Raw genomic sequence first — 25,987 nt, forward strand, 5'->3', positions numbered from 1 at the left:
AGAGCAAGCTGAGCTGAAAGAGCCGAAACACTTTTCTTCCGTGGGCTCTCACAAGCTACTCACGGAAGGAGAGAACTAAAAGAGCGATAACATACTCTTGTTTTTGGAGACTGGGACGGAGGTCCCGCTCTGTGCAACCGGAAGGCGTGCTTGATTTGTGACCTGGTTCACAGTTGCGCTCTCCTTCATTGTTGCTGCCGCCACCCCCGCCTCTGGGGTTTTCAGGCCGACCAGAGGCTGTCGTGGGGCACGAGCCCTGCCCCGCCAGCTGCCAAAGGCTCCTTCCACGCCCCCGACCCCAGAGTCTGTTCACCCACCCCCGCGGGCCCGGCCTGGAGCTGACGCCAGCCGCTGCGACCCTGGCACCCTGTGGCAGTTCCCGAGATCCCTAGGCGTGAGCACTGCCCGACGGGGCCAAATCTTGGGCCGTAAATAGAAATGGAGGTGTGGGTTCAGCTTTATTTTCTGTCACAGTCATGGAAAAATCGTTTCACCCATTACTCTGCTTGTTTCTCTGTCAGCCATGTTATTTCCCTTTGTGACCACCGAGGTCTCTCTTTGGTGGCCAGGGCAGTGGATGATGCTTACTTTAGAGGGCAGGTATAGTGCCCCAAGAAGCTCTAAAATCTCAGTCTAAATTTTAATTTCTTTTCCAGCTGACGAGAAGAGGCCTCACTGCTGGTAGATGGCCCATGGATGTGGGCCATAGCAAAGGCATATCTACTATCTGTGTAAATATTAACCTTCTTATCTTTTCCCAATTCTAAGGTTTTTGTTAATGCTATCTGCTCAGCCTTCTGGGCAGAGGTACCTTCGGGTATTGCCTGTGCCCATACTATCTTTTGTCCATCTACCACTGTGGCCCCAGCCTTCCTTTTCCCATTTTCAAGGTAGCTGCTACTGTCAGTATGCCAGGTTACCTCTGCATTTGCCAGAGGCTGATCACTCAAATCCTTTCGCCAGCCGTGTGCTTCTGCAAGCACTTGCTGACAGTCATGTGCTGGTGCTCTGATATTCAAGTCCAGCAACAAAGTACCTGGGTTCAGCCCAGTAGCCAGAGGGAAACTGATTCTGTCTAAATTTAGCAACAAAGTATAGTAGTGAGTCATTCGAGCATTGGTGAGCAATGATAGGGAGGTTGTCGGACTACGCTCTCTCATGCACGAAGGGCAGTCACCACCAAATCTTGCCCCAGGGTCAGCTTGTCAGCATCTTTGACCAGGTTTGCCACTGCTGTCAAGATTCACAGGCACGCAGGCCACCCAGCTGCTACACAGTCTAATTTCTTTGAAAGGTATGCCACTGGTCTTTTCCAGGGCCCCAGCTTCTGCTTTAGGATCCCTTTTGCTACCCCTCCATTCTCTGCCATGTACAAGTGGAAAGGCTTGAACAAGTCAGGAAGTCCCAGTGCAGGGGCTGACATTAAAGCCATCTTTATGGAGTCAAAAGCAGCCTGCTCTTTTTCTCCCCACTCAAATGGCCTATTGCTTTTAGTCAACGGATAGAGGGGTGCCACCATCTCGGCGAACCCTGGGATCCATATTCGACAGAATCACGATGTCCCCTGGAATTCCCTTACTTGTCTGGCATTTGAGGGAGGGAAGATGTGAAACACAGTCCCTTTTCTCACCTCTGGCAGCCATCACTTTCCATCTTTGAGCAGATAACCCAGGTAACTGACCTATTTTCCACAGATCTGGGCCTTTTTGGCAGAGGCTCTGTAACCCAGTTTTTCTAGTTCAATTAGAAACCGACAAGTTCCTTCAAGGCACATGTCTCTATTAGGAGCAGCCAAAAGAATGTCATCTACGAATTGAAGAAGGGTCACCTGGGGGTTTTCTGCTCTGAACAGAGCGAGATCCTAGTGTAGAGCTTCATTGAAGATGGTAGGGGAGTTCTTGAACCCCTGTGGAAGTCGAGTCCATGTCAGTTGTCCAGATATTCCTGACCCCATGTCCTTCCATTTGAAAACGAAGATGGATTTGCTTCTCAGGCTTAGCCGGAGTCAGAAGAAGGCATCTTTAAGATCTAATACAGTCTACGAAGTCCTCTCTGGGAGAAGAGAACTCAACACATAATATGGGTTTGGTACTGTGGGATGTAAGTCCGTCACTCGTTTCTTTACCTCACGGAGATCTTGCACTGTCGGTAGTAATTGGTGCCTGGCTTTCATACTGGAAGCAGAGGCATGTTCCATGCTGACTGACACCTTTTAAGTATTCCCAGGTCTAGCAACCTGAGGATATGAGGTCTAATTCCATCTCAGGCTTCTTTGCTTATCGGGTATTGACAGACTGCCACTGGAATGGTTGTGGCTTTCAACTCTACCAGGACTGCAGGCTGGTTCCTAGCCTCTCCCATGCCTTTGGTTTGTGCCCATGCCTGAGGGAACTGGTTCAACCACCAATCCATATCTCCAGGATTACCTTTTGGGTCATCAAAGAGGCAGTATTCATCCTCGAGTTTTACAATCAACACATGTAAAGCATTTGCTTGTCTATCTTTTACCTGGGGGTTCTCTGGAAGAAAATGAATCTGGGCTCCAATCTTTGCAAGCAGGTCCCTGTCCAGGAGAGGGTAGGGGCACTCTGGAATAACTAAGAACGAGTGGGACACGAGGCCCACCTTGAGGTCCACTGTTCTTCGAGTGGTCCATGAATATTGCTTATTGCCAGTAGCTCCCTGGACCGATGATCTCTTATCAGACAATGGACCCATAGTTTGTAGAATGACTGAATGTTGAGACTCTGTATCTACCAGGAACTGGGTAGGCTTCCCCTCCACTCTCAGGGTTACCAGGGGAAGGGGTCCAAGCCCTGTTCTCCCTAGTCACTGTTTTCACCCAGGGCCAGTATTTTGTGGTCTGGGGCTTCCTCTTGGGCTATCCCCCTTTTTCTTTGGGCAACCCCTTGTCCAGTGCCCTTTCTGTTTGCAATAGGCACACTGATCCCTATTTAAAGGCCTTGTTCAATTGCCCAGTACTCTCTCACCTGGCTCTTGACTTTCTCTAACAACTGTGGCCAAAATTGTCATCAAATTCTTTTCCTGTCTCTTTTCTTTCTCTGTTATTTCCTTAGCTTCCTGCTCTTTCTGCTTTCTCTCTTCTTTTTTTCTTCAGTTTCTCTATTATAAAACACCATTTCAGCTACCTGCACCAAATCTCTCAACGACTTGTCTTGTAATCCATCTAACTTCTGTAGCTTTTTTTTTTTTGCTTGATCAATCTGTTTATTGTCTTTATGAAAAAATCTTCATAGAAAATTGATTTAGCTTTCAGCAGCCCATTCCTGAGCTCTGAGGAAGCTTGCCTTCTTTTGAGCAACCCCATCTTTCTTCTGGGCAAGAGACATTTTAGGACGATTCCACCTCTTCTTCTTCGCTTCTCTCTTGGGCTTTTTCTCATAGATTGGATTCTCTCGGATAGCAGCATGAGCTTTCTTATACATCTCCTCCATCATGTCTGGAGTTACGTTGTTCTTGATGTACTGTGAGAACTGTTTCTTATATGCATCTTCATCTTCCTCCATTAGGTATCGCATGTAGTCTGCCACATTCTGACCCATGATGTGTTTCTGATGTACCTCCGCATGGAATTCTTTGCTTTCAGAGTCATAACCAGGGAATCGTTTGGTACTATGAGGGATAGACAAGCCTCCATCCACAGCTCCCTTCAGGGCCCCAAAAACTTTATTGCCAGTTGTAGTTCGGGCAAGACCTGCATCCAAATAGCAAGTGAAGGAACCAGGCTGACTGTCAATGCTTTCCACATTGTATTCATTTCCATTCATCTCCACCTGGCCTTCACAGATCTTGTCCATGCCAAACCTATTCAGAAGCCTGCGAGCCAACAGCAGGCCAGTGCAATAAGCTGCAGCATAATTTGTCAGGCCAACTTTCACACTGTATTTTGGAAGTTCATGTGCATATGCTGCACAGACGATCATATCCCCTTCAATACGGGCATATGCAATCTGGCAGGTGATATCTCTGTTAGCTACACAAACTATCATCCTATATTTGGGTGTGTTGTACTTATTCTTGTCCTGGATCACCAATCGTTTCCATGCATAGTAGTCAGTTTTACCCTCTTGTCACCTTCTAAATCTCACTTGATATCTTTTAAAGTAGGCCTTATTCTTGACAACTTTCACGAACTCCATCCTGCGGAACAGAGACCAGCAACCGTGGCTCAACACAGACCTGCTGAGTCGGCCACGGTAAGGGGGAAAGCTAGCTTTTTCTTAATATCACTGGCAGATTGGTCAACGAAGGCTACTGTCACCATATCTTTATGTTCATCAGACATTGGGTCATAGGGTATGAATCGCTGAAATGCCTCCATTAGCCATTCTAGGAAAGCTGAGGGGGATTCAGTAGACCCTTGGATCACTTCCCTTACCTTGGCAAAATTAGTGAAGTGCCATGCAGCCTCTCGGAGACCTGCCATTAGAGTCTGATGATAAATTTTTAAGTGCTCCCTACTATTTGCCATGTTGAAACCCCAATTTGGTCTGGTCAGTGGGAAGACTGCATCTATCTCGTTTTATAGGGAGATGGGCCTTCTATCTTTTCCAGGAACCTTTTTCCTGGCTTCTAAGAGGATACACTATCTTTCCTTGGTAGTGAAAAGTATCTATAAGAGCTGTTGACAATCACCCCAAGTGGGCTGATGTGAAAAAAGAAGGGAATTGATTAGGCTGATCAGAGCCTGGGGGTCCTCAGAAAAAGGAAGGTTATGAGTTCTCCAGTTATAGAGATCTGCTGACAGAAAAGGCCAATACTGGTAAAGCTGGTTGCCCTGATCGTCAGGAGCTCCGTAAACCCACAGAGGCAAGACAGTGATTCCAGGAGCTACTGCCCTCTTACTTCAAGTTCCAGCAGCTGAACCCTCTTGGGTTCCCCTCCACCAAGGGAGGCAGGGGAGCTGAGGGTTCCACCCAGGCTGCACTCCCCTGCACTACTATTGGAACTGCGCTTCCCTGCACTACCACTAGAGCTATGCTCCCTTGCTCTACTATTGGAGCTGCACTCCCCTGGGCTACTACTGGAGCTGCACTTTCTTGCACTACTACTGCAGGGAACACTGGTAGGTAAGGAGGAGGAGGGTCTAATAAGAGATGATCATCATCTGAAGTGGTTAAGATTTTTGTTTCTCTCACAGGATGTGAGATCTTCTTCTCCTCATCACCATCTTTCAACACAAACACCTTGGTCTTCAGTGAGCCTGGAAGTAAAACAAACAGGTGGACCCACCGGGGAGGAGGGAGAACCAAATTTTCCCAGACAGTTATGTAGGGGATCTGGTTCAGATGTCCACCTGGATCCCTCTGAAAAATTCTTCCTTTAACTTATCTAACCTTCTTTAGAAAGAAGAATCCTTCCCGTGGCCATCCGGTTTGGAAAGATGGCCATTCTGAGATACACAAGGTCTGCCATCTCTGTTTCTTCACTCCTACTGACAGATTATGAGCTCTAGTTTTAACTTTAGTCTAATGGTCAAGAGTCAGAGATAATGGGGTGCAAAATGTCTGTCCCATGGTCAAAAATGGTTCATCAGTCCAACACAACAGTACAAACAATAAACAGCACATATAGACATGGACACACTGCCACGAAAGCACGATAGATGCTGGCTACCAAACTCATATGGAGATAGGGTCGTTTTCTGACTCTATCTCCCAAACAGGCTTAGAAGCATCCTCCAAAGCCTCGTGGCTTATGACGTACAGGTACGTTTACCCTCTCCCGTCACTTCCACTAGCACAAATTCCTTTCTCAGAACACAGGACCTGACTTTGCCATAGGCTTGCAAACAGACTGCTCTCCATAGCTAATCCAGTTCTTGCTCCTGTCATGAGCACAGGAACCAAGCTCCACAGACAGTCGCCCCTGGCACGGGTGCACAGACACAGTACACAGATAATCGTCCCTGCAATGGGCACAGATGCTTCACAGAACAAAAACGAATAACAGACACCACACAGATCTGCTTGAGTGAGTGGACCTCCAATCCCTGGAGCCGTGGGGTCTGAGAGAGCGACTACCTCGGTGGGACCTCCAGAATGTTGGATTTAAAGATCCAAAACTGGGAGATGCACTCCCCCAGAAATACTCATGAAGGGGATTCGCTGCAATTTACATGAGGCTTATTAAAAATCGATAAATTGACAAATACCAGTGCACTGGAGTTCCCTTGCATGCAGGCAAAAGGAACCCCGAATTAAAGCTGAGGGTAACTTATATACTAATTTTACAGAATTTATGTGGGCAATTATCTCTTAAACAATAACCATAAAGGCCATTGGGTTTCCCCGTCCCAGTTACTAAGCAACTCAAGTTTATACCACAAAAAGGATTAACTTAAGTGACTTCTGTTTACTCAGATTTACACCACAAAGAGGATTAGCTTAAGTGATTTCTGTTTACCAGGTAAACTTTAAGGTATCAACTCCTAGATAAGACTCTTATCTTGGGTCCCTCTGTCTGGAGTCTTTGAATCTTTGGAATGTTTTCTCCCCAGGATGCACCTGGGGGAAGACTAATATTTGAGTGTAGACCTAAACTAAGACTTATGCATTTTTTTTAAGTTCAAGCTGAGACTGGAAATTACATTCTTACAATTTCAGCTCTTTTTGTAATGGGTTGGCCTAATGCTGCTGGTATTCTAATGCTAATACTAGTTCCTCAAGACCTAATTACCTCAGAAACAAAAGAGTCCACATTTAGACCCAAGTGACAGTAACTAACCTTGCCCCCAAGTTATATCTTATTGGTAAATAAAGACGTCAACAGCTAATAGCTAGGCAGAATAGACAGACGAGGTTTAGGGTTTCGAGGTTTGGTGGTTGGAGGAGAACCATGGGATTGGGGTGGGGATAGGGAGTTGGGAAAAGAATGTGAAGAAGGAGACAGAAGCCATCATAGGTTAGGTGACTCATGAAAACATAACCCTGAGGGTTGGCCAATTGGTGTTACGAGCAACTCAGATGAAACACAGTCAGGAATAACTCAGGGTTATCGATAGGAAAGTGGAATCTAAGAGCATAGAGGATAGATATCTGACCAGCTCTTGTGCTACTTAAGGCTTATTACAAATATAAGAGTTGTGTGGGTTTTTTTGTCTGGTGACTAAGTGGTTGAAGGTAGGTTAGTAACCCTGGATTGGGATTAAAAATATTTACACTTTTTTTTTGACAAGCTGAGGGTTTGTAAGTGTTTTACTCTGCTTTCAGCTACAGATTCCTACTATAGACCTGGATAAGACAGTGGAAAATAACATAATACATCCTGAACCACCTTTAAATTTCCTATAACAAACATTTTAATGCACTTCCTCCAGCTAGAATCCACCTCCCAAGCTACCACGATTACCTAAAATAGTAGTAGTGGAGAAGACCAACAGTTTAAACACACAAATACATTTGACATCCAAATCAAAAACAGCAGAAAAATAAAAATTTTACAATTCAAACAAACTTAACATTCTGAAAATAGCCTTTCCCTTCAAAAAAAAGAAAATCTACTTTCATTGTCCCATCTACTTCTGCTCAGCTTCAATGCATTTGTACCAGGAAGCCACACAAGAAATGTTCTAAGCTTATTTCTACTTGCCTCTTATTTATACTTATATCTTCTTCATTCTTGGTTCCTTTTGAAAGATTTATTTGATTTGCAGCTTCCATCGATTGATGTTTTAACTTGTTAACATCCTCAGTTATCTATGGGAATCAGCTATATGACATCCAGTATGCATGAAACCTAGCATGAGTATAATCACTTCCCACATATCTCACAGAACCGCTGAGGTCCAACAGAGAGGACATTTTAGGTCCTTTTAGACTTGGTTAGACTCTTTAAACATACATAGTCTAATAGACCTGACACTAATTTTCTTGATCTTGTACAATAAAGCAAAGGTTTTAAAAATAGAAGTCACATCTAACACTGAAATGCCTTAATAAAATTACTTCAGTTAATAGGAAATTCATAACAGAGATCTCTCCAGTGATTGCAGTTGTTTCACCCATTTTGGAACCCATGCCTGCTAGCATGAGTATACACACCTACTGGTGCCTAGACCTACTGCTGCTATGCACAGATCCTGCCTCCTCACCAGCAGTTGTAAAAAAGAAATCCCTCTTTCTTTTGGTAAAATGAAGTATAGTTTAACTGCAATCCTTGCCGGGCAGTGGAGGTGCATGCCTATAATCCCAGCACTAGGGAGGCAGAGGCAGGCAGACTTCTGAGGCCAGCCTGGCTTACAGAATGAGTTCCAGGACAGCTAGGCTAGGGCTGCACAGAGAAACCCTGTCTCAAAAAAACAAACAACAACCAAAAAAAAAAATTTTTTAAAAATTAAAAAAAAAACCCTGCAATTCTGATCTTTCAGATTTTAAAATGATAAGCATAATGTTTGTGCAAGACAAGGTTCCTTCACCCCGGAGTGTTTAGAATGTCCTCTGAAAGATTGAATTAGAAATAATGAAAGCTTACCTTTCACTGAGACATGAATTGTGGATCTTGACAACAAGGAAAGTCAATGTGTTGAACAAATACACAAAAGTTCAGTGGAAATTGCAGAGCTTGAGACCCTACCAGTAGAGCACATGAAGACAGTGGCTGTTCATATCAAAGTTAACCTGAGGAGAAATTCAGAAAGTTCCCTTCTCTCTGGTTCTACCAAAACCCAGACCTATATCCCAATAGAAACCTGCTGCCCATCCTCCATTTGCAAAGAGTGGTTTGCTGTACATTAAGAGGCATACTAAAAGAAACTCTAAAGTAAATGCAGAATTGCTGCAGGAATCCACATCAAACTAAAGAATATAATTGGCAAGAAAAGGAGCCTGAAACAAAAAGATATTCTTACTGAACTCTCTTGAGAGCTGGACTTCTGTTACCTAAAATTTTGACAAAGATCGGGAACATGGAGTTAATAGCTTTTTCTAAAGTAAGAAGAATTTGAAAGAAGATTCTAGAAGAAGATAAAGGAGCATTCTGTTCTACAGTAGAACAACGCAATATGTCTTTGAAAACAGTATGTTATTGCTACAGGCTTCAAATTAAATCTTCATATGTGTAGAACTGCATGAACTTTGTCTCAAAAGCAATCAAACTCCTACTAAAAAGATAAACCAAGTTTTCCAGTGAGTATGATCAGAAAGATTCTGCCTACAAATGGTACAGTGAATTTCTTTAAGTTTCCAAAACATTGAAAAGCAGAAAGAGCTTTGGCTAAAGTTTTATGTAATATCAGCCGTTCTATCCCCATTAGTAAATAGAAGAGAAATATGCCTACTAAAAATAATTATGCCTTAAAGTTTAAAAACAAAATTGTCCATGCAATGATTTAGGTATTTTAGGAAAAGAAAAAAGCTAGATATCTATAAGATAAAATAGAATTGTTTGAAATCTTGCTTTAGCTAAAATTTCCTTGCAAAAATAGGACCATTTAGTGCACACAAATGGGAAATCTGTGACTTTGAGTATTTCAAAAATGGCATGTGATTATCATAAGACCAAAGATTCTTAGGCTGGCAAGCTCATAAAAGCCACTTGCAAAATGGCCCTTTGCTTGGAACAAAAAGAATTTATAAAAACTGTGGCTTTTTATTAAAGCTATTAAAAGTGATCCTTAAGGCTACTGTTTAAAAGTTATATTTTAACTGATTAACATAAAAATAGTTTCATGACTATTTTCAGATTTATGTAGTATCAGAAGTTCTATCTCCATTGGTGAATAGAGGGAAAATATGCCTACTAAAAATAATTATGCCTTAAAGTTTTTTTTAAAAAAGTCTATGCAATGATTTAAATGTTTGAGGAAAAGAAAAAAGCTAGATATCTATAAGATAAAATAGAATTGTTTGTAGCTTCTTTAATCCCCACCTGTTCCCAATTCTGTTTTTGTTTTGCTTTGTTTTGTTTTGTTTTTTCTTAAGTAGTTTTATTGCTTGGATATTATAGCAACAGAAGGTCATGTAATTTTACCGTACTCTTAAAAACAGATAGCATTCACAAGCAGCTGAGACATGTTTTATTAAATTTGAATTGAGCTCTTATCAACTTTAGGAGTCTGCCTGATAATTCAAATGTCACCATGAGCCTTTCCCTCAAAGTGTTCCTAAAGAAATATCCTTATGAAAATATTGTTTTCTTTATTTCTAAACTCAGTTTGAATGTTTTTATATTTGTAAATATTTTTATCTTCATGTGACAGAAATAAACAGGGCTATAAATTAATTTTGGTTTTGTTCCAAATATAATTGTTCCAAGTTTGAATAATGGAAATCATAATGGAACAGAAGAGACAGAAGATTTAAATAAGAAAGACTCTGTAGTTGATCTACTTGGAGAAATGGAGCTAATTCACAATATCAGAGTGGGATATAGCTCAAAAGTAGCTCATTGGCTTAGTATGCATTAGATCCTGGGTTCAATTTGTAGCACTGCAGGAAATTTAAAAAAAAAATGTCAATGAAACCAAGAAAGAGCAACTATTGCAGTCTAGGATGTTTGTCAAATCTGCAAATTAAATTATTTTGATCAATATTCAGATCAATTTGGACTGACAAGTTCCTAATAGATCCTACCTTTGTGTTCATACCCACAAAATAAATTCATGAAATCAGAGTTTACTTGGTAGCTTAATGTAAAAATATGAGTCAGTATCTGTAGCCTAGTCCTGAACTCTCCCTTCTGTTTTTGTGACATCTCTCTCCTCTGATAAGATCATTCATTGGAAAGAAACCACAGTTTCCGAAATTGGAGCATCTCAAAGTCCTAGTCACCCTACCCATTACAATTAAGAAGTTTATGCTTGGTTGAAATTTGGAAGGGGCGTTCACTGGTGAGAATCCCTAGTCAAGGCAATGACAGTGGCATGCAGCATCCTGAGTGTTACTATGATTGCAGTGAACCAAGTCTTAGGGTGTAAGTATTAGTGAAGATTCTGCAGGGGCTCATCAGGCATCTGTACTAGGACAATACATGCTCACATGCAAAGATGCAGATACTTTAAGATATGCAATTGCCAAAGTGTTCTGGTGTATAACATCATTTAGTACTTATGAAAGCCTGGAGGGCTAGATGAACACATTGCTCTGAACAATTACATAAATTGGCTAGACACTAGTAAGGGCAAAATCATCTGATGTCAGACCCTGGGTTCCTAATCTGCTGGACTAGTCTTTATTTCTAAGGTTTTTTACAATATGAATAAGAATGTATGCCTCACACTTATATTAATGTCTAAGGAACAAATCATTTGGTCTCAAGCCTTTAAATCATATTTACATTTCTGTATAAAAACATCTCTATTGATATTTCTAATACAAGCCAAACTTTTTATTTTTAGAAAAATTCAAAGCAGAAACTAGAACAACTGGGAAAATACTGAGGAAAAAAATGATACAAGGGAGTATAAGAATTCTGTTATTATCAACCTTTCAGTATTATTAGTTCATTGACATTTTCATAAAATATACTTTAATCATATTTATCTTTTGTTCCACACGCTTCTCAAATTCACCCCCTTTCCTTCTCACCAAGTTTGTGTACCATTTCTTCTTACATCAAGTAGAGTTGATGCTGTTCATTACGCCTTCCATTTGAGCAAAGTCAGTTTCTACCCTTAAAGAAAACTGACCCTCAATCTTTCAGCAGCTGTTAGTTGCTCATACGGTCTTAGTTAGGGATGAGACTTTCTGTCACCTACCTTCTCTATTCTGAAATTTCTTCTAGCTTGAGTAACACAGGTTTTTACTTGCTTTCTCAACTACTATGAATTTATATGTGCAACTTCCCTGTTATATCTATAAAAATAGATAAGTTAAATAAATAATACATAAACAAACAAACAAACAAACCTGTTTCATCTACTATCCTTGGTTCTTATAGTCTCTTCAGTCCCTCTTCTACAGTGATATCTGAGCCTCCGGAAGAGGGATTGTCCTATTTAGGCATAAGCATTTCAGTTACTTAGTATCTACTCCTTGACCAGTGGTAGATCTCTGTGTTAATTGCCATTGACTGCAAAAAGAAGCTGCTATGATATGAGTTGACAAATTTCAAAAAAAAAAAAAGAAAGAAAGAAAGAAAGAGAGAAAGAAAGAAAGAAACTTACACAATATATAATGTCTAAAAAAAGTCTTCAATTATATCTATGAAAAATGAATCTGAAAAGAATATAGAGTACCTATTAAAAGTTATGTATATTCTGCACAGATGAGATACACACTCACAGTCTTCAAGCCTGGCTGATATAGGAAAACTCCATAAACCTCATCTATCAGGATTTAGGTGTGTTAGAGATGTAGGCTTAGGTAGAAAAGTTTTCTGTGGCTTTGTGATGTTTGCTTCACTAAGCTTTCTATTCAATTCAACTCCTATTTTTAATGAAGCCGTCTTCCTATGTGTTTGTTATTTTGATATTGTGCTATAACTTTGAAGAAGGTTGTATATTTTTTTCTTAAGTTTAGCTATTTCAGTAAGAACATGCTTCTTGGAGGAAAACAAAGCTTTTTTCTGATAGTGGTAATGGTTTTCTAAATTTCTACTCCAGAATTGCTGAAATCCTGGGAGAACTCTGTGTTTGTCAGAAACATCAAATTTCTAGGAACCTCACCCAATATGAATTTAACTTGCTGCCTGATTATGAAGAAAATACATAAAATCCTGAAAATCTGAGCTTTTCAAATCAGCAAATGTCCCTTATCCCCTAGGATCCTGGAATGCATAAAGCATTGTGATTGGTTTTTTTGCGTGATTATTTGAAGAAGGTAGGAGTAGAACCAGGAGTTCGAATCAAGTGACATATGAGATACTAACCCAGCACATCAACTGATTCATGTAATTTATTTAAAAGAAGAAAGATGATATTCTTTTGAAACATATAGTATGTTGTACAAATGTGTTTTATAATGAGCTGCTTATTCTACATTATCTGAAAAAAGGGCAATAACAAATTAAACTCTGCATATTATACAACACCCAGGTGGGAAAATGGCTTGCTTTATTATATATTCATGGTGAAAATTAAATTAATAATAAGGACTTTATATATGACAAGAATTTGATATGAAATCAGGTGCAAAACAACTCAGGCACTTCACTGTTGACAATAAAGGAAATCCGAAGTCTTTGATTGAATTAAGTTTTGCTTCTTAGCACTCACTCAACTGAAGTTCTCAAAAGCCACAGGCAAATAAATACTTTGGGAAATAAAATTATAAGTTTCATCTCTGTACAACTACAATGCATTGTTAAAATTGTTTCTATAGATTTAATTTACTTGACAATATATTTGAAATCAAGTTTCCAAGTCATTTCCATATTTTATTAAAACTTGATTTTTGAGAAGTCATTATGACTTCAAAAGTTGTTCTACTTTGTTTTGTTTAATGTATGCATTCTGTTGTTTAATAAGACTCTTATAAGATTTTAAAACAATTCCTAAATCAGATATTGTTCTAATTGTATCTCTGTTGCTAAGATTACATACTAGGACCAAAAACAACTTGGGAAGGAAAGGGTTTATTTGGCTTACAGGTCACATTCTGTCAAAGTAGGGTAAGATTCAACTCAAGGCAGCAACCTGGTGGGAAGAATTGAAGTAAAGATGGCAGAGATATGATGCTTGCTGGCTTGCTTTCCATGGATTACTCAGCCTCCTTTCTTAGAAGACCAATAACTACTTAACTACCTGCCCGGGGAAGATATGACTGACAAAGGCTGTGCCTTTCTATATTAATCATTAACAGAGAAAATGTTGCATAGGCTTGAATATAGGAAAACCTCACAGAGGCAATTCCTAAATTGACATTTTCTCTCTCCAAGGCGTCTCTGGTTTATGTTGAACTGGAAGAGATAGATATGTAGGTAAGATAGATAGATAGATAGATAGATAGATAGATAGATAGATAGATAGATGAGTAGCACAATGATTTATTGTCAAATTGACAAACACATCCCTTTAAACCATAGCATTTCCTTTCTCATTTATCCTTAAGATACCAAAATAATATCACAGCATGAAACAGAACAACTTTTTAATATCCCACAGTCATATGTCTACAACATATCTTTTGCACCTAACACTCAGGTAGAACAGAGGGCAGTAAAGTTATGAGAACCAGAGAAAGAAGGAGTATGCTATGATATTATGTATCCTAAAAATTTCAGAGAAGTTACACCTATGAAGTCAACAACATGAAAACTTAAACAGAACCTAAACAAAGATGACAGCAATAGGCATGATAACATGAAAGTAGGGAAGCTTGCAGGATCTCAACCCTAGAATTAAGGAATGATGAGTAGGAGAAACTGTCTTCCTCAGAGAAGAGTACACTAAATCTCTGGTCGAAAGGAAACTACATGTCTCCAAATTCTGGAAGTTAGCCAAAAAACAGAAGTCCTCAGGATCTTGACAGTGCTGTTCCCCTCTACAAATGGATCCATTTCCCATATCACTGAAAGGAGAAACAAATGACTTGCTCTGGTGTCTACTAGCATATCAAAGAACATGCTGGTCTCCAGGCTTGCTCAATATCAGGAGTAACTATTACACATTTCCATGTCCATACTGGCAACCTGACTCTCCTCAGCTCTTCTCATCTCAACCTACTTTAAAATTTTTTGGCTCTTCGGCTTCCCTTCTTGCAGTTACCCAATTCCACTTACAACTCCGTATTTTCTTTTTTTATTAATCATTTTATACATTTGTATTTCAAATGATAACCCCTTCTCCATTATCCCTCCATAAACCCCCATCTCATCCTCCCTCACTTCTCTCCACTTTGCCTCTATGAGGGTGCTCATCCACCCACTGAGGAACTCCTGCCTCACTGCCCTAGCCTTCCCCTTCCCTGGGGCATCAAGCTTCCACAGGACAAAGGGCCTCCCCTTCCATTGATGTCAGGTAAAGCCATCCTCTGCTACATATGTAATCTAGAGCCATGGATCCTTCTTTGGATAGTGGTTTAGTCTCTAAGAGCTCTAGTTAGTTGATATTATTTTTCCTATGGGTTGCGATCCCCTTCAGCTCTTTCATTTCTTCCCCTAGATCTTCCATTGGGGTCCCTGGGCTAAGTCCAATGGTTAACTGTATCTGCATCTGGTCAGTGCTGGTAGAACCTCTCAGTGAACAGCTATCCCAGGCTCCTCTCAGTACGCACTTCTTGGCATCAGGAATACTGTTGGGGTTTGGTGTCTGCAGATGGGATAGTTCCTAGATGGAGCTGTTTCTTGATGGCCTTTCCTTCAACCCTGTACTTTCCATGTGCTCACTCTGTGTCTTTCTCACTCACACATCCCTCATCTCTCTACTCCTCCTTCTCTCATGGCCAGGTCCAGTCTGCTAGCAATGTTCAGGCTAATACTTTCTCTCTCTGCTCAGGACTCTTCCAGATGCTTCCGCCTGTTCACTTTTTCATATCTGTAATAAAAACCTTCCCCTTAACCACATCACGGAACTGTGATATCATGAATGTATATAATTATGTGGTGGAAATTCCCCAAAGTGTTACAAGTTAAAGAAAATTCCCCAGTGCATAGACAGCTCTCTTGAGCTGTCCCACCCAACCCCAGCTATCTGTAAAAATGAAAGCACTGAGGGTTAAAATGAATTTTAAGTCTGCCTAGCTATTGTTATTTCACTATAGGCTTTTGTAATTGTACTTCTTGTTTTGTAACTTCTGTGCTCTTTTTCTCTCATAATAACAGCCTGATAAACCTAAGGCATAAAGTCAATTCCATTAACAAGTAATTCCAGGGTAGACTATAGCAATAAAGTTTTATTTCCCCAATTCGTTCAGTTTTCCAGAAGTTCCCACAATCACCCAATTCCAAATGGGCAGATGAGAAAGCATGCATATGCAACTGGAATTGTATGAATTAAACAAAATGCATTTATATATTTAGTAATACATACAAATACATTATATGTGCATTATAATGTAATATAATATACTGTATTTTATTACAATACTTGATTATATCCACATCAAAATCAGTCCTCATGCCATCAAAATCAGTCCTGTGAATAAAAATCATATACATTACTAAGTTTGGTTGCCAGCCTGTTATACAGGCTTGGCTTTCATATTAGTTCACCCCTTCTGTATTCTGACCTTGAAGAAATGTTTCTTAACTAATTTTGCCTCAATAATGCTGGTCTCATTAATCACTGGTTATTTTTCAGCCCCACCTAACCCATAATTAATGGTCCAACTAAAAGTTGTCTATTTAGTGGTACTTATTTCTTGTTGCACACAGCTGATTCTTTAGCCCCCAAACCCACACATTTTTAATACCTCTATGTTTTCTAAGATTCTGTTATTTACAGGTTTCAGGTCCAAAGGAAATTGCAATTTCCTAATCTCTAAAAGGAAATCTGTTAATCAAGAGATTCACAAGAGAAAAAACATGTTCACAATTTTGAGCCAAATTTGAAGCAAGCTTTTACTAAATACTGACTGGATGGCCTCTGGTCAGATTCACTCTTTGTAATCCCAGCAAGTGGTCAGTAAGTAGCCATAAGTGACATATTGTAGGGGCTTTTTAAGGGCAAAACCATACTGTGACTGCATTTCCCTTGTGGCTTTTTTTATTTGCCAAAAACTGCAATCCCCAGCATTCCAGGAAGTTACTAGGAACTTGGGGAAATGGGGTTTTGACTTTGGCTTTTACATTCCCCCATTGAGTGGTGTCCTCAGTCAAATTCTTGAATCTGTGACAGGTACTTGATTATATTGGGATCTAATGAGAGCCAGCTTCATGGTATCCAGATAGGAATTATCACTTAATCAAGGCATCAATGATATGTGACCCAATTGGAAGCAAAAGCAGGAGGGCCAAAGGCTCAATGATATCTGACATCAGAGTTACTGTCTAGTAGGGGCCTAGAAATGGGCAAGGCAACTATTTATTTTGTCTCAGGTGCACAATTGTAATTTTTTTACTACAGCCAAATTATAATTTTGAATATTTTTTGTACAAATAATAATTTTTTTCTTAAGTCCAATGATACCTCTGTGCTCTGTATAAAGCAGGCCGAGTAAGCTGTTATTGTAGAACTATTTCAGTTAATGAATCTACCTGCTGATAAACACAGGTCCATTTTTTATGGTATGCCAGTTGGCATTATACATAGCCATTTTGTCCAGTATGCCAAGAGTTTTCTTTTGACTGATCATTTTAGCTTGCTAGGGGATAAGGGACAAGGGACAACATGCTCTTTCTGTAACTAGTTTTAGGTAAAACTAGAGTTTTGTTGTGAGTAACTATATCTTTACATTGAGCTAGCTTGAAAAAAGAAAGGAAAGTTAAAAGACATCACAGGAGCCATATTTCCTGGAACTGACCTAAGCTCTAGTTCATCATAGGAAATGTGAGTGAAGTGGCTCATAGCACAGCTTGGTAGAGTGCCACACATCTTGCTCTCCAACTACATAGAAGAATGTTCTATGGCTTTCAGTCCTGTATGGCAACACTATCCAGCAGGACCAGTTCCCATCTATAACAGAACATTGTGTTTAATCATTTCATGCACACTGTTGTGTGAGCTAAAAATACATTAGAACAAGCTGGGAAGAACTCATTTAGATATGAAGGTAAGGGAGGTCTTGGGACAAGGTAATGAGGGGCAGCTTTGAAGATGGAAAGAACTTCTTGCAAAGTCTGCAGGAGTCAACTTAAAGAAAAAGCAGAACAGACATTTGCAGTGTGCTGAACTATCTGTCCAAGTCCTATTCTTCAATTTGAGCAGAGGAAAACAAAAGACAGGCCCATGGGCCATTAATTTTAAGAGTTTATTTCATTCTTCCAAAGACAAGTATGAGGATTTAGTTTCAATTCCATACTAAGCTGAAACTGTGTATGACAGCCTTCCAGATGGTCATTATTCTCTGTGGATAAACAAGGAATGGCTCTCTTCATCTTACTGCCTCTTTCAGTTTATACTGAACTGACATCTTTGGACTACATTTTTTTTTCGTTACCTTGTTGAAGGAGATATTTAAAGTCATCCAATCTAGCTTATTCTTAATCACCCACCATCTTCCTGACCAGTGGCCATGAGCAGCAGTGTCTTATTCTCACTGCCACTCAGCTCAGGCCACCAGCTCAGGCAGCTAGAGACACCAGCCCTGACACCCACAAGATGCCAGCATGGAAGATGGCTCTGCCAATCTTCCACACTGTCTCCACAAGGCTAGGCTGAGCCCAGACCATCCTGCCATCCATGCAGTACACAGTAGAAATGAGACTCTAATGTTTAAAGATTAGCCAATAGCTTTATATATTTGGTAATACTCAAATAACAAGATGCCTACACAATTGAAAGTGTTAACCAATTAACTAACCTAGATATAAGTTGTTACCCAGAACTGCTCTCGATGCTGTGTTGTCATCCATGTCTCCTACCTCTCTGCCTCCTCAGCTCCTCCTCTTCCTTCTCCTCTTCTCCTTCCTCCTCCAACCTTAGCAATTCCCAACTTGTGGGGAAAATTTCCCACTTTATTACCTGATTTAAAGTTTCTCGAGACTTGTATTATAACATTTAATTTCTTTGAAAGTAGAAAATCATCTAGAATAAAAATCAGAATTTAAGAAGATATTTTTTGTGCTTAGCTAGTACCTAGAGTATTTTTGATTCATTTATAGCCTTGTATGTATGTATGCATGTATGTATGTGTGGGAAAAACAGGCTGCAGTGGAAGACTTCCGGAGGTGTTACACGCTGGCGGGTCCCACATACATGAGAAGGTCTAGGGTTCCAGGCTGGAGGCTTTGGTGACAGCTGACCCCAATGACATGAGGAAGTATTTGGTTTTCGAAAGGTTTATTGTCGTGGCGGATGGTGGATGGATCTGGAAGTACCTCCCTGAAACTCAGGGTAGTCCTAAGTTAAATAGGGAGGGAGAAAGGGGGAGGGTCTGTGGAGGAATGCTTAATTTGTTCCACCCTCTGGCCTTCCTTAGTATGTAAATCCCTAGGGCCTGAGGCCTATGGTCATGCCCTCTCCCTGTGCACTTTGGGAGGAGCTGTAATGGCCTATGTGACTGAACAATGTAGCTCTATGGAGACGAGACTGTGCATCAGGACTCTGGGTTCTGGGGACGTGGCCAAATGCCTGCCGTTTCTCACTTAGGTTCCAGACCTATGCTCAGTCATGAACCAGGATACCCTTACACAGTCCCATATGTATGTATGTATGTATGTATGTATGTATGTATCTATGTGTCTATGTATCTATGTATCTATGTATACATATATATCTGTGTATATGGGTTAACACAATAATTTCAAATGTGTACACTATATAGGTATCCTCATTAGTTTAAATTGTTCAGTTTACACAGTTTAAAGTTGTCTGAAAAGAAAACCTTAATTGAGAAAGACCTAGAACAGCTTGCTGTGGGGCCTCATCTTGACTATTAATTTATGCCAAAAGACCAATCCCACTGTAGAAAACCAGCCTGAGGTGGGTCATTCTGAGCCATATGGAAACTAGCTAAGCATGAGCATTTCCCTATGGTTATTACCATCAGTTTTCTGCCTGAGCTCTTGCCCTGATTTCTGTCAATGAAGAAATGTAACCTAAAAATGTGACATAAACTCTTTCCCATAATTTGCTTTTAATCATCTTGTTTTATTATAGCAACAATAATAAAATTAGAGCAAAATTAAAGAAACCAAGACTTGATAAAATTCCAGTGGCTTCTAGTGCCTCATTTTCATAGCTGGACATTGTTCCATCATCTCCTAGATCTTAGATCCTGAAAGATGGGATCTTGTCACAACTTCAAAACTGTATCTGAGGGAATGGAGCCCAGAATTATATTTCAAATTTTACTAGAAGTAGCCCTGAAAGACAATAGTACAGTACATGACGTTCTTGGAGAACACACCTTGTATGTGGAGCTATGGATTACAATTCTTGGAATTTTACACAAGTACATAGTGGTACTTGCTTCCATGGAAGAAAAGCTATACTGGCAGGCCAGTTTACAAGGTACCATTTCAGATGACTTTAAGTTTATGAGAAAGTAAAGTTTTGTGAAGAAATAACTTCATATTATTGTGGTGTGAATACATCACAGAGGAATTTGTAAGAAGTGTCTCAAGGATAAGATATATATTTCTCAACTTCTGTTTCAGTGTTTGTCATTTATTTAACATAGAGCCCTGCTCTATAACTCAGGCTGTTCTAAAACATGTGTTCCTCATGCCTCAGTCACCCAAATTCTGTAATTATTAAGACGTGCTGCCATGGTGGCTGACATTTCTCAATTTTGTAAGAGTGAAAAAGTATTCCGTTTTGATCATAAATTAAGCTTTGTTTGCAATGCACTACTCATGTATAAAATTATTTTAACTAAATTACACTATATTACCTTTCTAACAATCACCATATTATTTCACATTCTCAAATAAATTTCAAAAGTATCAATTTCCATGAAGTAAGAAAAATCTATTACCAAGTATGTCATTGTAAAATGTTCCAAAGTAAAGAACAAGAGCTGTCATCACATTCACATATGTGTTCAACTGCACTATTTATAGAAAAGACTAAGTTGAAAATATGAACCTGTTCTGTAGACAGCAATGAAAGAAATGAGATATTCCTGCCTGTATATACTGAGTTTACATCTTTATCATCAGGAGAGTTATACTGAGCAGACTGTCTCTTTCAAATGCTGAGCTTTTTATTCCACTACTGTGGTGTATGAAGAAAAATATAGCTGTGACAGCATTATTCTGTCTCTCTCTCTCTCTCTCTCTGTGTGTGTGTGTGTGTGTGTGTGTGTGTGTATTTTACAGAGGATGAAACAAGACCTCAGGGTGTGTGTGTGTGTGTGTTTGTGTTTTACAGAGGATGAAACAAGACTTCAATGTACAATGCATACTAGGTAAGTGTCATGACTTACCTCCACTCCAGACTCTAGATATCACATTCCTTACAGGACTATATACACAAAGAGAAAGCCAAGAACCATCCCCTCTCCCCCAAAAAATAAATAAGAGAGATATTCCTTAAATCCAATGGATACTTCCAAGTGTCCATTGCCAATGACTTCTGGTTTTGCTTGGTTGGAAATCTCTGTTGTCAGGAGAGCAGGTAAGAAGCAAAGCCAGAGAAGATGATGTAAAACTCTCAACAAGTGTGTGGACTTCCATACCACCTATACATCTTTGGATTTGATCCAAAAAAGTAGAATTGTCGTAAGAGAGATGTTCAAATTTTGAGGAATCCTCAAGTTGTCAAACAAGGGATGTTTTAAAATATGTTGCCCAGTATGTAGCACTGATCCAAATGTTTTGAAAAAGTTAAGATGCTAAATTTTGTCATGTGTTCTTTTTAAATCATTTATTCAAATTGACCTGAAAATGAGATTTAAAATATGCTATATAAAATATTATCTGAAACCAGAAGGACTACATTAGCATGATTTATTTAAATAGATCCTGTCAGTGGCGCATTCCCTGCTACCCACCCCAATGTTCTGGATTCCTGAATAAAAGACATACACACAGTCTTTATATTTTGATATGCCTTAATCAGCTCAATGACAGGGTCACTTTCTAACCTCCAGATGGCTAATCCACCTCCCTCCAATAATCCCAAGTTATTACTTACTAATTCCTACATTCCATTATGGCTGCCCTGGACCCAGTTGGACAATCCTCTTGGTCTGCTCTCTCATGGCTACTACAAGGTAGCTATGCTCTTTGCCATGCACCTTCTCAGACGTGGTATCTCTCCTCTTCTCCTTCTCCTCCTTCTCATCTTCCTCTTCCTCCTTCTCCTTCTCTTCCTTCTCCTTTTCTTTCCCCTTCTTCTTCTTATACTTCATTTTTTACAAGCTGCTGTAGCTACAGACTAGAAGTTAAGCTACTATAAAAAAGAGAAATGGTCTGGGAAGTTATTTTGGAATAGAAAATTAGGGGTTGGGTGAGTAGCTTAGTAGATAAATCACTTCCCAACAAAGCAAAGCATCAAAGTTTGGATTCCCAGCACCCATCTAAATGCCATGTTTGAAAAAGGCACCTATAATCACGTGCTCAATAGGTAGAGATAGGATCCTCAGGGTAAGATGGTTGATTGGATTAGCCAAATGAAACAATTCACATTTTACAAAGAGAGTAATAAGACAACAAATGGAGTTCAAGGTGATACAAATTGGCAAGGAAGTCAAGGTATCACTATTTGTGGATGATACAATAGTATGCATAAGTGACTCAAGAAGTTTACCAGAGAACTTCCACAGTTGATAAACAACTTCAACAGAATGGCTAAATAAAAAATTAACTCAAACAAATCAGTAGCCTTCCTTTCTACAAATGATAAATGGGCTGAGAAAGAAAATAGGAAAACAACATCTTTCACAATAGCCACAAATAATATAAAATATCTTGGAGTAACTCTAACCAAACAAGTGCAAGATTTATATCAAAAAGAAGACCTCAAAAAATGGAGAGATCTCCCGTGCTCATGGATTGTTAGGAATAAATAGTAAACATGGTCATTCTACCTAAAGCAATTTACAGATTCAATGCAATCCCCATCAAAATTCCATCACAATTCATCACAGACATGGAAGGAACAATTCTCAAATTAAAAAACAAAAAACCCAGGGTAGCCAAAACAATTCTTAATAATAAAAGAACTTCTGAGGGAATCACCATCTCTTAAGCTGTACTGCAGAACAATATTGATAAAAACTACATGGTATTGGTACAGAGACAGACAGGGTTATTAATGGAATAGAATTGAACACTCAGGAATAAAACCACATACTTATGGACACTTGATCCTTGACAAAGAAGCCAAAAACATATAAAGAAAAAAAAATGCATCTTGAATAAATGGTACTGGTCTAAGTGGCAGTTGGTATGTAGAAAATGAAAAATAGATCCATATTTGTCACTTTTCACAAAGCTCAATACCAAGTGGATCAAAGCCTGCAACATAAAACCAAATACTCTGAATCTAATAGAAGAGAAAGTAGGATAGAGCCTATAACTCATGGGCACAGTGGAAATTTTGCTAAACAGAACTCCAATGGCTCAGACTCTAAAATCAAGAATTGATTAATGGAACCTCATGAAATGAAAAGGCTTCAATAACACAAAGGACATTTGTCAATAGGAGAAATCGGCAACCTATAGCCTGGGAAAAAATCTTCACTAACCCCACATCTGGTAGAGGGCTAATATACAAAACATATAAAGAACACGAGAAGCAAGCCACTAAAAAGCCAAACAACCAAATCAAAAAAATGGTGTATAGCAGTAAACAGAGAACTCACAACAGAGAAATCTTTAATGCTAGAGAAGCACTTCAAGAAATGTTCAAAGTCCTTTGTTATCAGATCTACCTTACACCAATCAAAATGGCTAAGATCAAAAACTCAGATGACAACATGTGTTGGCAAGGATGTGGAGAAAGAGGAACACTCTTCAGGATTGTAAACTAACCACTTTGGGAATCATTCTGGAGGTTCCTCAGAAAATTGGAAATAGATCTACCTGAAGACTCAACTATATCACTTTTGGGCATATACCCAAAAGAAGCCCCACCATGTCACAGGTGCACATGCTTCATTATGTTCATAGCAGCCTTATCAGTGACAGCCAGAAGCTTGAAACAACCCAGATGTCCCACAATGGAATAATGGATACAGGAAATATGGTTCATTTACACAGTGGAATACTATTCAGCTATTAAAAATGAGGAGATCCTGAGTTTTGCAGGCAAATAGATGGCACTAGAAAATATTATTCTGAGTGAGGTAACTCATACCCAAAAAGACATGCATGGTATGTACTCACTCATATGTGGATATTAGCCAAAAAAGTACAGAATACCCAGGATACAATCCACAGAACTCAAGAAGATTAACAAACCAAAGAGCCCAAGAGAAGATGCTTCAATCCCACTTGAGAAAAAGAAAAAAAAGCAATCATTGGAGTGGCAGAGGATGGGAGGCACCAGAGAGGGAGAGGGGAGGGGAAAGACGAACATGATCAGGTATTGATGGGGACAAGGGAGAAGGCCTGAGGACCAGCAGAATGAATGAAAATATGCAGCCCCAGAGAGTGGAAAGTGGGGGGACCTGAGTACATAACCTACTGTCTCTGTCAACAATTTAGCATGTGTGTGTAAGAGAGAGACAGAGACAGAGACCAAGAGAGACTATCTTCCCATTCATGATAGTTTTGTTTGTTTTCACTATTGGATCTTATACATGCAGTGCAAATGAGCTACCGCAAAGCTACATTGTCACATCCCATTAAAGCAACTATGATTGTCAACTGCTCACTGAATTGTGTCTTAGACTCATACAGAGGCATGCTCTTTGAGATCTTGGCCAACTCTTGAAAATTAGTTCTCTTCTTTGATGGGTTCTTAGAACAGAACTCAGATTCTCAGGCTAATTTTCTATCAGATTGTCACAGCAAATGCTTTTATTTACTAAGCCATTTCACTGGACCTATAATCATATTTTAATATGAAAAGAATACAAGTATTTCATGTAAACCCATAGAAAGGACAATAAATTGGAGGAAGAGGATTGAGAAAAGATATATTCAATGTCACAGTTTTACAACGCTGTTACACAAGTTATTAAAAATATTTCTAGATCTTTGAAAGGGGCCCAGTAAGACTGAAAAGATATCTCTAAAATAAGAGGGTTCCCCCCACCACAAAGGACCAACTCCCAGTACACACAAGGTGGCTAAAAACTGATCTCTATAACTCTAGTTTCAGAGGATCTGACACTCTTTTCTAGTTTCCATAGGCATTGCACACATGAGCTACATACATGTACATGCAGATAAACTACCCATACACATTAAGATAAAAAGAAAGAAATCATTTTTGGAAAGGGAATTATGTAGTTTAACAACTCATGCTTTTAGGTGATAGTTTACTTGGATTAGAATTGATGATGAACAGCCACCTCAACTGTTCTGAAGTGAGTCCCAGGAGAATACCACTGGTGTTTCTATAGTCTTAGTAGGGGGTTTCTTTTCATATCTTTAGAGTATGTTACAAATAAAAACAGTAGCTTTCACAATGTTGATGTGTTTTTGTGAGACAAATTGTGTCCCTTAAAATTCACTTGCTAAAATCCTAATCCTTAGTATCGCAGAATACAACTTTATATAGTCCTAATGTCATCATGCTAGAGCCACCCTGGAATGAAAAACTATTCATGAATGATGCCCTTATAAATAGGGTCAGTGTGAACAGAGACATTTGCTCAGGAAGAATGCCATATGGAGATGGAGGGTTCTTTACTAAGACTTTCAAGCATCACAGTCACTATGTCAGCCATGCTCCATTTTATGGATGCTTCATTGCAGCAGAATTTGCCTGTTGATAGAGACCATTTCATCATGGATGCTTTAAGGGCACTTTGCTATTAGCTTAGGTGTCACTGTTTCCCATCATTTTTACTCAACTGATATTAATGTTTTAAGTATTACATTTAATTTCCATTGCCTTACTGACACAAATATCCACATGGCCAAATAGTTTCAAGAAACAAAAAAACCTTTCTGGGAAGGACTGGAGAGTATGTGTTTATGTGGATTATATGAATATGTGAGTATAGTGGAAAACTGTAGTATCTGTAGTTTGTTCTTGAAAATTTCTTATTTCCTTATGAGAGAACATTTGAAAATTGAAAAATTTATTTGTCATTAAAATTAAGTATAGTTTTCACATGTGGTACAACATTGGACAGATTTCTTATAGATTTAAAGCACAAATGGTTCTTTTAAAGATTCCTAGTAGAATGCTAAGATATTTCTGGAAAGACATGGAATAAACCTGTCTCAGTGGATATCTTTCTTGCTTAAATTCAACTTTCCTTGAAAGTTGAATTATGGCTGTTACATTTGTTTATGTCTAGCATACTTTGAGTCAAATAACCTCACATATTTGATTTTGATTCTTTTAAACATTTCCCAATATTAT

General features: G+C 39.2%; 2 pseudogenes; both read right to left on the reverse strand.

Annotated features, from left to right (window-relative positions):
* Positions 1-1,681: 1,681 nt before the first annotated feature.
* LOC114622624 lies at positions 1,682-7,682 on the reverse strand (annotated as a pseudogene).
* Positions 3,202-4,169, reverse strand: LOC114623643 (annotated as a pseudogene).
* Positions 7,683-25,987: the final 18,305 nt, after the last annotated feature.

The sequence above is a fragment of the Grammomys surdaster genome, unplaced genomic scaffold (assembly GCF_004785775.1).
Source record: "Grammomys surdaster isolate TR1022 unplaced genomic scaffold, NIH_TR_1.0 64, whole genome shotgun sequence".
Classification (NCBI taxonomy): Eukaryota; Metazoa; Chordata; class Mammalia; order Rodentia; family Muridae; genus Grammomys; species Grammomys surdaster.